Source organism: Elephantulus edwardii, unplaced genomic scaffold (assembly GCF_000299155.1).
Source record: "Elephantulus edwardii isolate Elephantulus edwardi_28Jun2011 unplaced genomic scaffold, EleEdw1.0 scaffold00069, whole genome shotgun sequence".
Classification (NCBI taxonomy): domain Eukaryota; kingdom Metazoa; phylum Chordata; class Mammalia; order Macroscelidea; family Macroscelididae; genus Elephantulus; species Elephantulus edwardii.
In genome coordinates, this window is record NW_006399819.1 from 255928 (window position 1) to 268892 (window position 12965).

General features: G+C 37.4%; 1 pseudogene; it reads right to left on the reverse strand.

Annotated features, from left to right (window-relative positions):
• LOC102866472 overlaps nucleotides 1-12965 on the reverse strand; it is a 109920-nt pseudogene that overhangs the window by 828 nt on the left and 96127 nt on the right.

Genomic DNA, 12965 nt, shown 5'->3' on the forward strand with positions numbered 1-12965 from the left:
TGGGTTTTCATTCATTCATTGTTGCACTGTTTTCTCCACCCTCATCCCCAGTTCGTTCTTCTTGCCCCCCAATGTCTGTTTTAATTGTCCAATTGCCACAGTGCTTGTCAAAGCCAGTTCTGATTAATTTCCTTTGTCAGTGTGTCCCTTGCCATTCCCTATCACTCCTCCCTGAGAGAGACTTCACCTGATTCATAAGGAAAAGGGGATGACGTATTCTCTTAGCTACTTCCTGCTGAAAAGGGACACAGTGGGTTTCAGGGAACACACCCATATTCTTATCTTCAACTCTGGTTGTTGGTGCTTATATACTTGAATGATAGCAGTTTATGTTCCTTGTTTGAATATGGATATTATCCTGTTGCTCACACATTGTATTTCGAGGTAGATCTAGAAATGATATTTTTAAAATTTATTTTTTATATTACAATAATTCTTTTATTATTTTCAGAACTTACTGAGGTTTTTAAATTTTATACTGATTTATTTACAAAGTTTGAATACATTGTTTTTCACAAAAGATCTTTCCCATAGAAATGGTATTTTTAACTATGAATGTTGTTGTTATGTACCATAGAGTTGGAATTGATCCATTGCTGACCCTCCAGAAGGTTTTCAGAAGCAGCCAATCTCATGGAAGGAAATTGCCCAGAACTATGAATGCTATTCTATTTTCCCCTCACCTTTTCATTTTTGGCATTGTAGATTAAAAATGTACCATTCCAATCCATTTAGTTTCACCAATGCCTAGTATGCAAATTTTTATGCATTCCATTTCTTAACAATGTCCAATTTTCCTACATTCATACTTCTCACATTCTATGTTCCAATCACTAGTAGCTAATTGAAACTGTTCCTCCTCCTCTGTGATTCCCAATACAAGGGCTCAGCTTCCAGTGCCATATCTGCTAATCTAAGTGTGTGCTATTGTACATAGTTTCAACAGCCTGCATTTCAGAAGTAGATGACTAATCCTTCACCCTAGTCTGTCTTAATTTAGATACCCAGCATTAGAAGAATATTTGACAGACAAGCATTTTACCCAAAAGAATAATGAAAGACCTTTCCTTATTACACAGCTAACAGATTCAGTGTTGTTCCCACCCCCATGTGCCATTTTCCCTTCACAGACCCTGCTCCCACCTCACCCTGCCAACATCCCACTCTGTTCCCTCTCCTCATCCCACCAACACCTGCCTCTCCATTCCCATTAGCCAATCCTGGTCTGATGGCTCAAGTCTCCAGACATTTGTCATTCATTTCCTCTCTACAACTCTGTGAATATTGGTGCTCAGGGAAAATCCTAGCACAGGTGATCTGGGCCAACAAAGGTGAATCAGGTCAGTCTGTGGAGGTGATCAGATATCCTTTATTCTCTAATTCTCTTTGGTAGACTAATTTACTCTAGATGTTTATTAAGATATCACCTAGTTTTACTTTAAACATCTATATTGCTGGGCTGTATAAGGAAAAATGTGGCATCAGGATTGGAGGAAGATTCATCAACAACCTGCATTATTCAGATGACACAACCCTGTTGCTGAAACTGAGGAGGACCTGAAGCACTTGCTGCAGAGGGTCAAGGACTTCAGCCTCCTATATGGATTGAATCTCAACATCAAGAAAACAAAGATTCTCACCTCTGGGCTAATTGGCAACTTTATGATAGATGGTAAAGAAACTGAGATTGTTAACAGCTATAGTTTTCTTGGCTGCACAATCAACACTATTGGTATCAGCAGCCAGGAAATCAAAAGACAAATTTCACTGGGAAAAGTCGGCTGTCAGGGATGTCTCCAGAGTACTGAAGAGCAAAGATTTCAGTATGGAGACTAAGATCCAGACGATAGTCTTTGCAATTGATTGCTATATTTCAGAGAGCTTGACAATGACTAGGGTTGATAGAAAGAAAATTGATGCCTTTGAGCTGTGGTGCTGGAGAAGAGTGCTTAATATACCATAGACTTCCAGGAAAACAAACAGGTTCATCCTAGAGAGGGTGAAGCCAGGCTGCTCCTTGGAGGCAAGGATTCTGAGGCTTCATCTGACATACTTCGAGCATGTTGCAAGGAGGTCCTTGGAGAGGGACATCTTGCTTGGTAGGGTGGAGGGATGGAGAAAGAGAGGGAGACGATTGATGAGATGGATTGGTTATAAGGGTAGGTGTGTCAGAGACAGTAAAGTTTGCACAGGATAGAGCAGGTTACAGGGCTGTTGTACATAGGGTCTCTATGAGTAGCAAACAACTCAAAAGCACATAGCAACAACATGGATACTTAACTCCAAGGATACCTCTTTCCATTTTTAGATTAGTTACAAAGTATATGCAAAACAATCTAGAATAGTACATTGACAGTGACAGAGAAATTAAAGAATTTCAAGCTGGTTTCAGAAGCAGCCATGGAACCAGGGATGCCATTGCTAATTTAAGATAGATCCTGGCTGAAAGCATGAAATACCAGAAGAATGTGTATTTGCGTTTTATTAACTATGCAAAAGCATTTGACTGTGTGGATCATAACACTAACTAACAGCACTATGATAGAGGGAGAAGAGATTGAGGCTGTTAACAATTTTAGCTGGATTGGCTCTATAATCAACATTCTTGGCACCAGCAGTCAGGAAATAAAAAGACAATTTGTATTAGGAAAATCTGCTGTCAAAAACCTCTCTAGAGTGCTGAATAACAACAGTATCAGTCTATAGACTAAGGTGCTCCTAATTCAAGCCATAGTCATTGTAATTTTTGCTATGTATCAGAGAGCTGGACAATTGCTAAAGATGTCAGAAGAAGAATTGATGCCTTTGAGTTGTAGTGCTAGAGAAGAGTACTGAACATTCTGTGGATTTTCAAGAGAACAAACAAGTCTGTCTTGGAGATAGTGAAACCAAGTTGCTTCTTGGAGGCAAGGATTAAGAGGCTCCCTCTCACATATTTTGGGCATGTTGTCAGGAGTGATCAATCCTTAAAGAAAGATATCATTCTTGGAAGGGTGGAGGGACAGTATAGGAGAAGACCCATAATGAGATGGACTGAGACATTAACTGGGGGCATGGGAATAGGTATGTTGGAGGCACTGAAATTGCTTCAGTGTAGGGTAGGCTTCAGAGCTATTGTACATAAGGTCGCTATGAGTCAAAGTTGACTTGGCAGCACATAACAACAGCAACATTTAGCAGCATATGAGTTGTAGAACACTTAATTATGCTCATACAAAGAAGCGATTGTCTGAACAGAAGAAAGTAACACTGATTGGCTTAAAATTAGGAAAGGTATGCATCAGCATTGTATTCCTTCTCCATATATATATTCAATCTGTATGCTGAGCAAATCAATCCAGAAGCTGGACTCTATGAAGAAGAATGTGGCATCAGGATTAGGGGAAGACTCACTAATAACCTTCTTTATGCAGATGACAAAACTCTATTTGCTGAAAGAGAGTATAACTTGAAACGCTTTCTGCAAAAGATAAAAGATTTATGCCTTCAATATGGATTGAACCTCAACATCAATAAAAGAAAAATACTCACCATTGGACCAATACACAACATCATAATAGATGGAGAAACATTGAAATTGTCAATGATTTCATCTTGGACCCACAATTAGTACCCTTCTTACCAGCATTCAAGAAATCCAGATACATATCACATTAGGCAAGGCTCCTGTCAACAACCTCTCTAAATTTCTAAGAAGCAATAATGTCAGTCCGAAGACTAAGGATGAATTCAGGTCTTATCAATTACTTAATATACATCTCTGAGAGTTAGACAATGAATAAGGATGAGAAAAAGAGTTGATGCTATTGAGTTGAGATGTTGGAGAAGAACATTGAATACCCCATGGACTGCCAAAAGAACAAACAGATATAATTTGAAAAGGGGCTACCTAAGTCCTCGATGAATGTAAAAATAGCAAAACTTCAACTCACATACTTTGTGTATGTTTCTAGGAGAAGCTCTTACTTGAAGGCAGATCTCATGCTTGGAGAAATGGAGGGCCCATGAAAGAGGGGAAGACCCTCAATGAGAGAGATTGACACAGTGACTGCAACAACGGGCTCAAATATGTTAGAGATGATGAGGACGGCACAGGATGGGACAGGGTTCAAATCTGTTTTTCATAGAGTCACTATGAGTTGTACTTGGCTGGCTGGCATCTAACAACAACAGTGACAAAGTGTTCTGCTCTAAAGAACAGTCATTTTTTTGCTAGTTAATTTTAATAAACTGTACTAACCTGAAGATTTCTAGTATAAGTTAACTCTCTCTCTTTATAAAATTAGTCTTACTGGTATAAAATTAGTCTTACTAGTCATATTAGTGACTCCTGATCCCTTAATTATCACACAGGCAGCTTTGGTGGTCTAATAGCAAGAAACTATGCTGCAATCCCGAAGGCATTGGGCTGGAGGCCACAAATTGTTCTGCAGAAGAAGGATGGGTAACCTCCTCCTGTATGATTAATTGCCTCTGACAATCCATCAGAGGGTCAGCTATGGGTTGGTTCTGACTTGACAGTACTCTACAACAACAATTATCACACTATTTTACTAGAAAACTATTTCTAATCTTGCAAATCATTTATCATAGAAATAATGGACAAAAAAATGTATGGCTCTAACTGAAGCTCTTTAGAGAATGAATCAAAACTCAAATGTTGCTGACAAGGGAATTCTGAACCATGCTGACTCCATGTGTGCAGAGCGGAACTGTTATATAAGATTTTAAATTACTGTGATCACTTGTTCCTGTGGTTGAACAGATCACCTTTCTGTTAATAACCCAACACTCAATCATTTGCCTCAACCACACAGTGTTTTGAGAAAAATCTTACTGTCTTTGAGTAGTTATGAGTCATAGGAACTCTGTAAGACAGAGTAGAACTGCCCTATATAAATTGTTATAAATCTTTATGGGAGCACATTTGAAGCAAAAGGGCATCTTATTAACACTTGCTTTGCATAAATAAGAACTGAGAAGTCAAATGTGGTGTATGATCCCTCTAAATACAAATCTACAATCAATACTCATTGTTTTGACAAAGTTTATTTTTGTTGTTTGATACTATCACATCTGAAATGATTTATTGCTAACCCTAGAGTGGGTTTTCAGAGGCAGTACAAAGCACAGGAGGAGATTGCCCATCTTTCACCTCAGAGTAGCTAGTGGATTTGAACCCCATATCTTTGAGTTGCCACCACAGCTTCTTACCACTGGGACACCAAAAAAATATTAATGTGTTATATCTTTAACATATTAAGAACAAAGAAATTGCTATAAAGACTAAATTGCATTTTATCTAAGCATGGCATTCTTGAGTGTCTCATATTGTTGTTGTTGTTATGTGCCATTGAGTTGCTTGCGACTAATAGCGACCCTTTGTACAAGAGCCCTAAACCCCGCTCTATCCTGTGACAACCTCACCATCTCTGACATATTTACTCCCACCAACCAATCACATAATCAAGCCATTTCATCGAGAGTCTTCCTCTCCTGCACTGTTCCTCCACTCTGCCAAACATGATGTCCTTCTCCATGATGTCCCTCCTTGCAACAAGCCCAAAGTATGTCAAACAAAGCTTCAGAATCCTTGACTCCAAGGAGCAGCCTGGCTTCACCCTCTCCAGGACAAACCTGTTTGTTCTCCTAGCAGTCCATGGTATAGTCAACACTTTTCCAGCACCACCAATTCTCTTTCTATCATGCCCAGTCACTGTCCAGCTCTCTGATGCTTAGCATGTAATTGCAAACACTATAGCCTAGATCAGGTGCACCTTAGTCTCCAGGCTGATGTCATTGATCTTCAATACTCTGGAGAGGTCCCTAACAGCTGACTTTCCCAGTGTAATTCGTCTCTTGATTTCCTGGCTGCTGGTACCAAGAATGTTGATTATGGTGCCAAGAAAACTAAAACTGCTGACTATCTCAATCTCTTCACCATCAATACTGATGCTTCCAGTGGTGAGAATCTTTGTTTTCTTGATATTGAAGGCTACAGTCCTTTACTCTCTGCAGCAAATTGAGGTTCTCCTCAGTTTCAGTAAGCAGGGTTGTGTCATCTGTATAATGCAGGTGGTGGATGACTCTTCTACCAATCCTGATGCCATATTCCTCCTCGTACAGCCCAGCATCATGGATGATCTATTCTGCATACAGATTGAAAAGGTATGGAGACAGAATACATTCCTCGCATACCTCCTTCCTGATTTTGAACCAGCTACTGTCTCCCTGCTCTGTTCTCATAATTACCTCTTTGTCCAAGTATAGGTTTCTCATAAACACTATCAAATGTTTTGGGATTCTCATTCTTCTCAGAATCAGCCACAGCTTGTTGTGATGTACATAGTAAAGCCTTTGCATAGTCAATGAAGCACAGATAGACATTCCTCTGGTACTCTATGCTTTCTTGCAAGATCCATTTAACATTAGCTATAATATCCCTAGTACCATGACCTCTTCTAAATCCAGCCTGCACATCTGGCAGTTTTCTGTTGACATACTGCTCTAGTCGTTTTGGATAATTTTCAGCAGAATGCATATAAAACTTAAACAATAAATAAGAACCAGCAAGTAAGAATGAATGCCTTTGACTTGTGATACTTGTGAAGAATATTAAATATATTATGGGCTACCAAAGAGCAAACAAATCTGTCTTGGAAGAATGAAATGATGCAATGAAAATGTTCCTTAGATATGAAGGAGGTAAGATTGTCTCACAAACTTTGAACATCAGGAGGAGTCAATCCCTAAAGTAAGAGATGTATAGTAAAGGATGAGCAAAAAAGAGAGAGTATCCTCAATCAGATGGCCTGACACGTTGGCTGCACCAGTGAGCTTAAACACAGCAAAAATCACGAGAATAGCACAGGATTGAGCAGTATTTGTTGTACATAGGAGTATTTTTTGTCAGAATTGCCTCAATATCACCTAACTACAAACAAACAAGGAGATAGAGAAAAAACATATTTGGTTTTTTTGTTTTATTTTGTTTTGTTTTTTAACAAACATGTTTTAATCTAATGGAGAAGGAAATAAAATTTTCTCTAGTTTTAAAAATTTGTTAGCTACTGGGTAAAAATCTCTATAACTGGCTACTTATTTGTGGTTCTTTAATTTATTTTAACTATTTTAACAACAACAGCAATAGTAACTATTTTAGCTTTTATTCAATAGCACCCTTTAATTGTATGGTTGAATGGATTTAAATCTATAAGATGCTTTCTTTATCACGTATATCCAGGTTGGTTAGGATCTTTTGCTTGAGAGAGTGGTATGGATGACAGCTCCAAGCTATCATCTCCAGTTTCCAGCTTTTCCAGACACTCCTATCTCTACCTTATTTGTCTCATGGTGCATGTTTCCTTCTCTGTAAAATAGTCTGACCAGTTGAGGTCACTCAGCAAACACTGAATCGTAAGCTGAATATTGAGTGTCTGGGATCTATCCCTGATCTCCATGCTAAAGATCTCAAGAATTTCCAGTCATTTTAAAATTCCCTTTTGGTGTAATAAGGAAGGGCTTGTAGGCTGAGAGCCAGCTTGTCCTTACCTCAACTCAATGCTTGTTATTCTTTTGGGAACAGGCAATTTTAAGCAAAATAAACAAAAAACACAATCCAATTCTTTCTCCAAATGAATGTTTTAAGTATCAGATTAAAGAAAATATCTTTAGTGCTTTTTTTATTAAAAAAAAACCCTAACACAACAAAGCAACCCTTCCTCTATGGATACTACAGATGGGCTATTTCCTTGCCTTGTAGTTAGAGCCAAATTTCAGGCTAGCATGAAATTGCAGAAGTTAAAAAGAGACATGCTTTTGGGGGGTGGGGGCGGGAATGAGGGTTAGGAGAAAGGAAGTGGGGAGTTGGAATGGCTTTTGAAGTTAGAGATCATTGTCTTCCTTGGTTCCACTTGGTGTTTTGCAGCACATATATATCTTCTGAAAATTCATTTCTAAAAAACGAGATATATTTGTACATAATTTAAAATAATTTATTTCATACATTGGAAATATTTTTTGTTCTTCTTTGTAATTTCAAAGATATCATGGAGAAATCATGAGACTACCTTTCATTGTGGTTGCACCATTTTACATTTTTCACTTGCAGCTAATTAGAGTTCTAATCTTTCCATATCCTCACCAGCATTTGCCATTTGTTGCCTTGTTGAACTTTGATATTGTTTCTGGGGTAAGATGATATCTTGTTGTTTTAATTTGTATCTCTCTGATAGCTAGGGGTTTTGAACATTTCTTCATGTGTTTGTTGGCCTTCTGAATTTCTTCTTTGGTAAAATGTCTATTTTTATCTTGTGCCCTATATTTGGTTATGCTATTTGATGTTTTCTTGTTGAGATGGTGGAGTAGTCTATAAATTTTAGATGTGAGTCCTCTATCACATGACATTGTCAAATATTTTTTTCCCTAGTGTGTGGGATTTCTTTTTACTCTGTTGAAATTTATGTACATAGGGATTTGATTTTTAAAAGGTCCTATTCATCTATTTTATACTCTGCTGATTGTAGATTTTTCATTATGCTTGGAAGTATGTCTGTGCCATATACTAGGGCTTTTAGAGTTGTTTATTAGTTTTTCTACGATGAACTTTATAGTCTTTGGTTTTACTCTTAGGTCCCTGATTTACCTTGAGTTGGATTTTATGTATAATGTGAGGTTTGGGTCTTGCATTAGGTTTCTGCAAAAGGGTTTTCCAGTTTTTCTAGCACCATTTGTTAATGAGGCTGTCATTTACCCGCTTAACTAATTTCATCTTCTTGTCAAAGATTAGTTAAACATAGGTAGATGAGTTATTCCACTACTGGGAATATATACTAAAGAAGCTGGAATTATGATGCAAAGATGGAAGCAGCCCAATTGCCCATTAATGAATGAATTGATAAAAAAAAAAAAGCAAAAACCAAACTATGATACATCTACGCAATGGCATATTATGCAACCTTGGAAAACAATGAACTTTTAAAACAGTATACAATGTGGATATGTCTGGAAGACATTATGCTGAATGAAATATCTCAATCACAAAGGACAGAGGACTATTGTTATAAAAATAGGATGAACATGGGGGAGTATAGAAGAGGGAAAGAATGGATAGATAAGAAACGCACTAGAATAAGAAAAGGGAATGGATGATTAGACATTGTGTGTATAACAATTGACAATATGGAATAAGATGTGCATAACCAAATGAACTAACTAGAGGAAGGGGAAGGTGGAAAATAGGAATCAATTAATCAATTAAAATCCATCCTTTCTTTAAGCTTTCATTAAAATCACAATTAAAAAAACCCAACAAGACATCGTGGAAAGCATGTAATTTCCAAAATTTTCTCATTTTCTATTTCTGAGACCATGAAGACTCATACAACAAAAGATTTAAATTAACAGCACTTTTCTGTCAACTTGTGTGGTGATGGCTTGTCTGTTGTTATGTTGCTGGAAACTAGACTACTAATATTAAAATACAACAGTTCCAAATGGTGGACAGATTTAAGCATAGCTGCCATACTAAGAAAGACTAAGAAAAAAGAAATGGAAATCTACTAAAAAAGTACTGCCCATTAAAATATTAAGAACAACAGTGAAATACTATCTAACATAATGCCTAAAGATAAACCCTTTGTAAGGTACTCAAAATATAACTAATAAAAAGTTAATTCTTTGCAGTTGTTGCTGTTGTTGTTATGTGCCATCGAGTTGCCTGCAACTCATAGCGACCCTATGAACAATAGCTCTAAACCATGTTCTATTCCATGTCAGTCGTATGGTCTCCAACACACCTACCTCAATTACCCCAGTCAGTGAATCAATACATCTTATTGAGGGTCTTCCTCTCCTCCATTGTCTCTCCACCCTCCCAAGCATGATGTCCCTCTCCAAGGACTGATCCCATCTTGTAACATGTACAAAGTATGTCAGATGAAGCTTCAGAATCCTTGCCTCCAAGGAGCAGCCTGCCTTTACCCTCTCAAGACAGCCTGTTTGTTCAGCTAGTAGTCCATGTTATATTTAATAGTCTTCTCCAGCACCACAGCTCAAAGGCATCAATTCTCCTTCTATCATCCCTAGTCATCATCCAGCTTTCTGATGCATACCAAGTAATTGCAAAGACCATGGCCTGAACCATGTTCACCTTAGTCTCCAGACTGACATCATTGCTTCTCAGTACCTTGGAGACGTCTCTGACAGCAGACTTTCCCAATGCAATTCATCTTTTAATTTCCTTGCTGCAGGTACCAAGAGTGTTGATTGTAGAGCCAAGCAAACTGAAGCTGTTAACAATCTTAATCTCTTCACTGTCCATCATGATGCTACCAATTAGCACAGTGGTGAGAATATTTGCTTCTTGATGTTGAGCTTCAATCCATACTGAGGGCTGCAGTCTTTGACCTTCTGCAGCAAGTACTTCAGGTCCCCCTCACTTTCAGCAAGCAGAGTTGTGTCATCTGCATAACACAGATAGTTGATGAGTCTTCTTCAAATAGAGTTAAAAATAATTGGATGGACAAAGTAAATCTTTCAGAACCTTCATTTGTTGGTCTAACAGAACTTAAAATAAGAAGAAACAGCTAGAAACATCCATTAATAATCAGAATGTGAAGTCTATGAAACATAAATTCAAGAAAACTAGAAGTTGTAAAATATGAAATAGAAAACAAAGATCAATATCTTAGGTATTAGTAAACTGAAATAGATTGGGATTAGCCAGTTTTAATCTCATAGTCATAGGATCTATTACTATAATGATTATTATGACTATTATATTTGATCTCTCTATAGGGTCACTACGAGTTGCCTACAACTCGATGGCACTTAACAACCACAACATAAACTTTATAATCATACAGAAGTGATGTTAACTAGAGAATAGAGTTCAGATCTTTTGTTCATAGGGTTACTAGGAGTCATATTTGATTTGACAATACTTAACCACCGCTAAGTGAGAATTGTTGTTGTTTATAAGTGCTGTCGAATTGTAGGTGACTCATAGTGATCCTATGAACCTGTATAACTTTCGTCCTTTCTCCAGGTTCATAGGTTTCCAGAGGCAAGCTATTATGAAAGTGGATGCCACTCCTGCTTCCAAGTTTCTTTTTATCGAGGAGCTCCACCACTAGTGAGACTAGTGTTGTTTATTTGGAGGAATAATCTTCTACTTTGTACATCACTCTTTGTCAGTTTGCTGTACTGAGGTAATCTGGGTTTGCTGTGATGTTGAACCTTATGCCATTGGGATATCAAATATGATAATGGCCTCCCAATGTGGACAGTATTTAGTGGAGCTTCCAGATGTAACACAGGTTTGGAAGTAGGAGTGGCATCCACTTCCTAAACCACATGCCTATGGAAACTTTATGGACTTGGAGAAATGATGGTAATTATGGAAAAGCATTAGGTCTTTTGTTCATAGAGTTGCTATGAGTTGTACTCATTTCGATGGCAATTAACAACAACAACAACATACACTATCATAATAGATGTGAAAAACTGGAGAAGAAAAAAAATCATATTTATTTAAAAAAATTTCATGATATACCCCGAGTTAATAACAGGATAATATCTATATGCCTACAAGAAGACCAGTTAATGCTATTATTAGTCAAATTTACATTTCAACAATGTGAAAAATGAAATGTAAGAGTTACTAATTTCAATATTCTGAAAATAATCACACATGCAATCTAGAAACATTGATAATTACTGGTGATTGGATTGAAACATTTGGAAGCAAACAAAACCTAAAAGATTAGTAGTTGGGAAATATGGCCATGATGACAGAAATGACACCAGGAATAGATAGAATTTTGGAAGACTGATAACCTTAAAACTGACTGGCATTGAATCATAATAACCCTTCACAGGGTTTTTAATGCTGTGAATTGTAACATCTTTCTGTTGTAGTCCTGAAACCTCCAGAGATGTTTGGATTAGTAGCTCAATTTGCTATGGAGTACATTTTTGAAAGAGACTGCATTGAAACAGATGAGGGAGAGAACAGTTTAATAGCAATATATGATTGGGTATTATCGTTATGACAAGAGTCCAGAATAAAGGTTGTGTAGTAGAGCATACTCAGGATGGGGAGTGGGGAAGCATTGTGTATCAATGAAGGAATTTTTCTTTTCCAAAGAGAAGAGCAAACTGGGGAGGAGGGGTGGGCAGGGAGAAAAATGCAACAATGAATGAGTGGAAGTCCAAAATCTCTGTAAATGTTCACTAAAATAAATTAAAAAAAAAAAAGGAAAGAAAGAAAGTGACCTAGTCATTTAGTCATTGAACTATGTAGGAATTGAGAAGATTTTTTTCCCACAACATAAATAGTGATAATAAACATGGACTTTACCATATGGAATGTACAGGAATCAAAGTGTTAACATCTGTGGAAAAAGATGTGGAGAAGCACAATATCATGAGCCAGAACAAGGCTAAATGTTGACTGCAGATTCAAAACCAAAACCATAGCTGTTGGGTTGATTCTGACTTATGGTGACCATCCATCTGGTTTCTGAGGCTCTCAATCTTTATAGGAAGAGGCCACTCATCTTCCTTCAGATCAGATGATAAATTTGAACCAGCAATCTTTTAGTTAATAATGCAGTGCATTAATCATGAGGCCACTAGAACTTGATTGATGTAGAATAGACAATTGGTTACTCATATGAATATTCACATTGAAGCTGAAGAAAATGAAGTCTGTTAGAACTTTGAGTATGTTATCACTTGTTAAGTGCCTTTGAGTTGGCTTTAAATCACAGTGGCCCTATGAATGACAAAACAAAACTCTGCCTGCCCTAAACCATCTTCACACTCTACTGCACTCAATCTCACTGTTGCCATCACTGTGTCAATTGATGTCACTCCCTTACCAACAGTATACTTTTCTGTGCTTGCCCTTTTGTAAGGACTTCATGACTTTCATGATGTCCTTCTAAGCTTGATATCCTTCT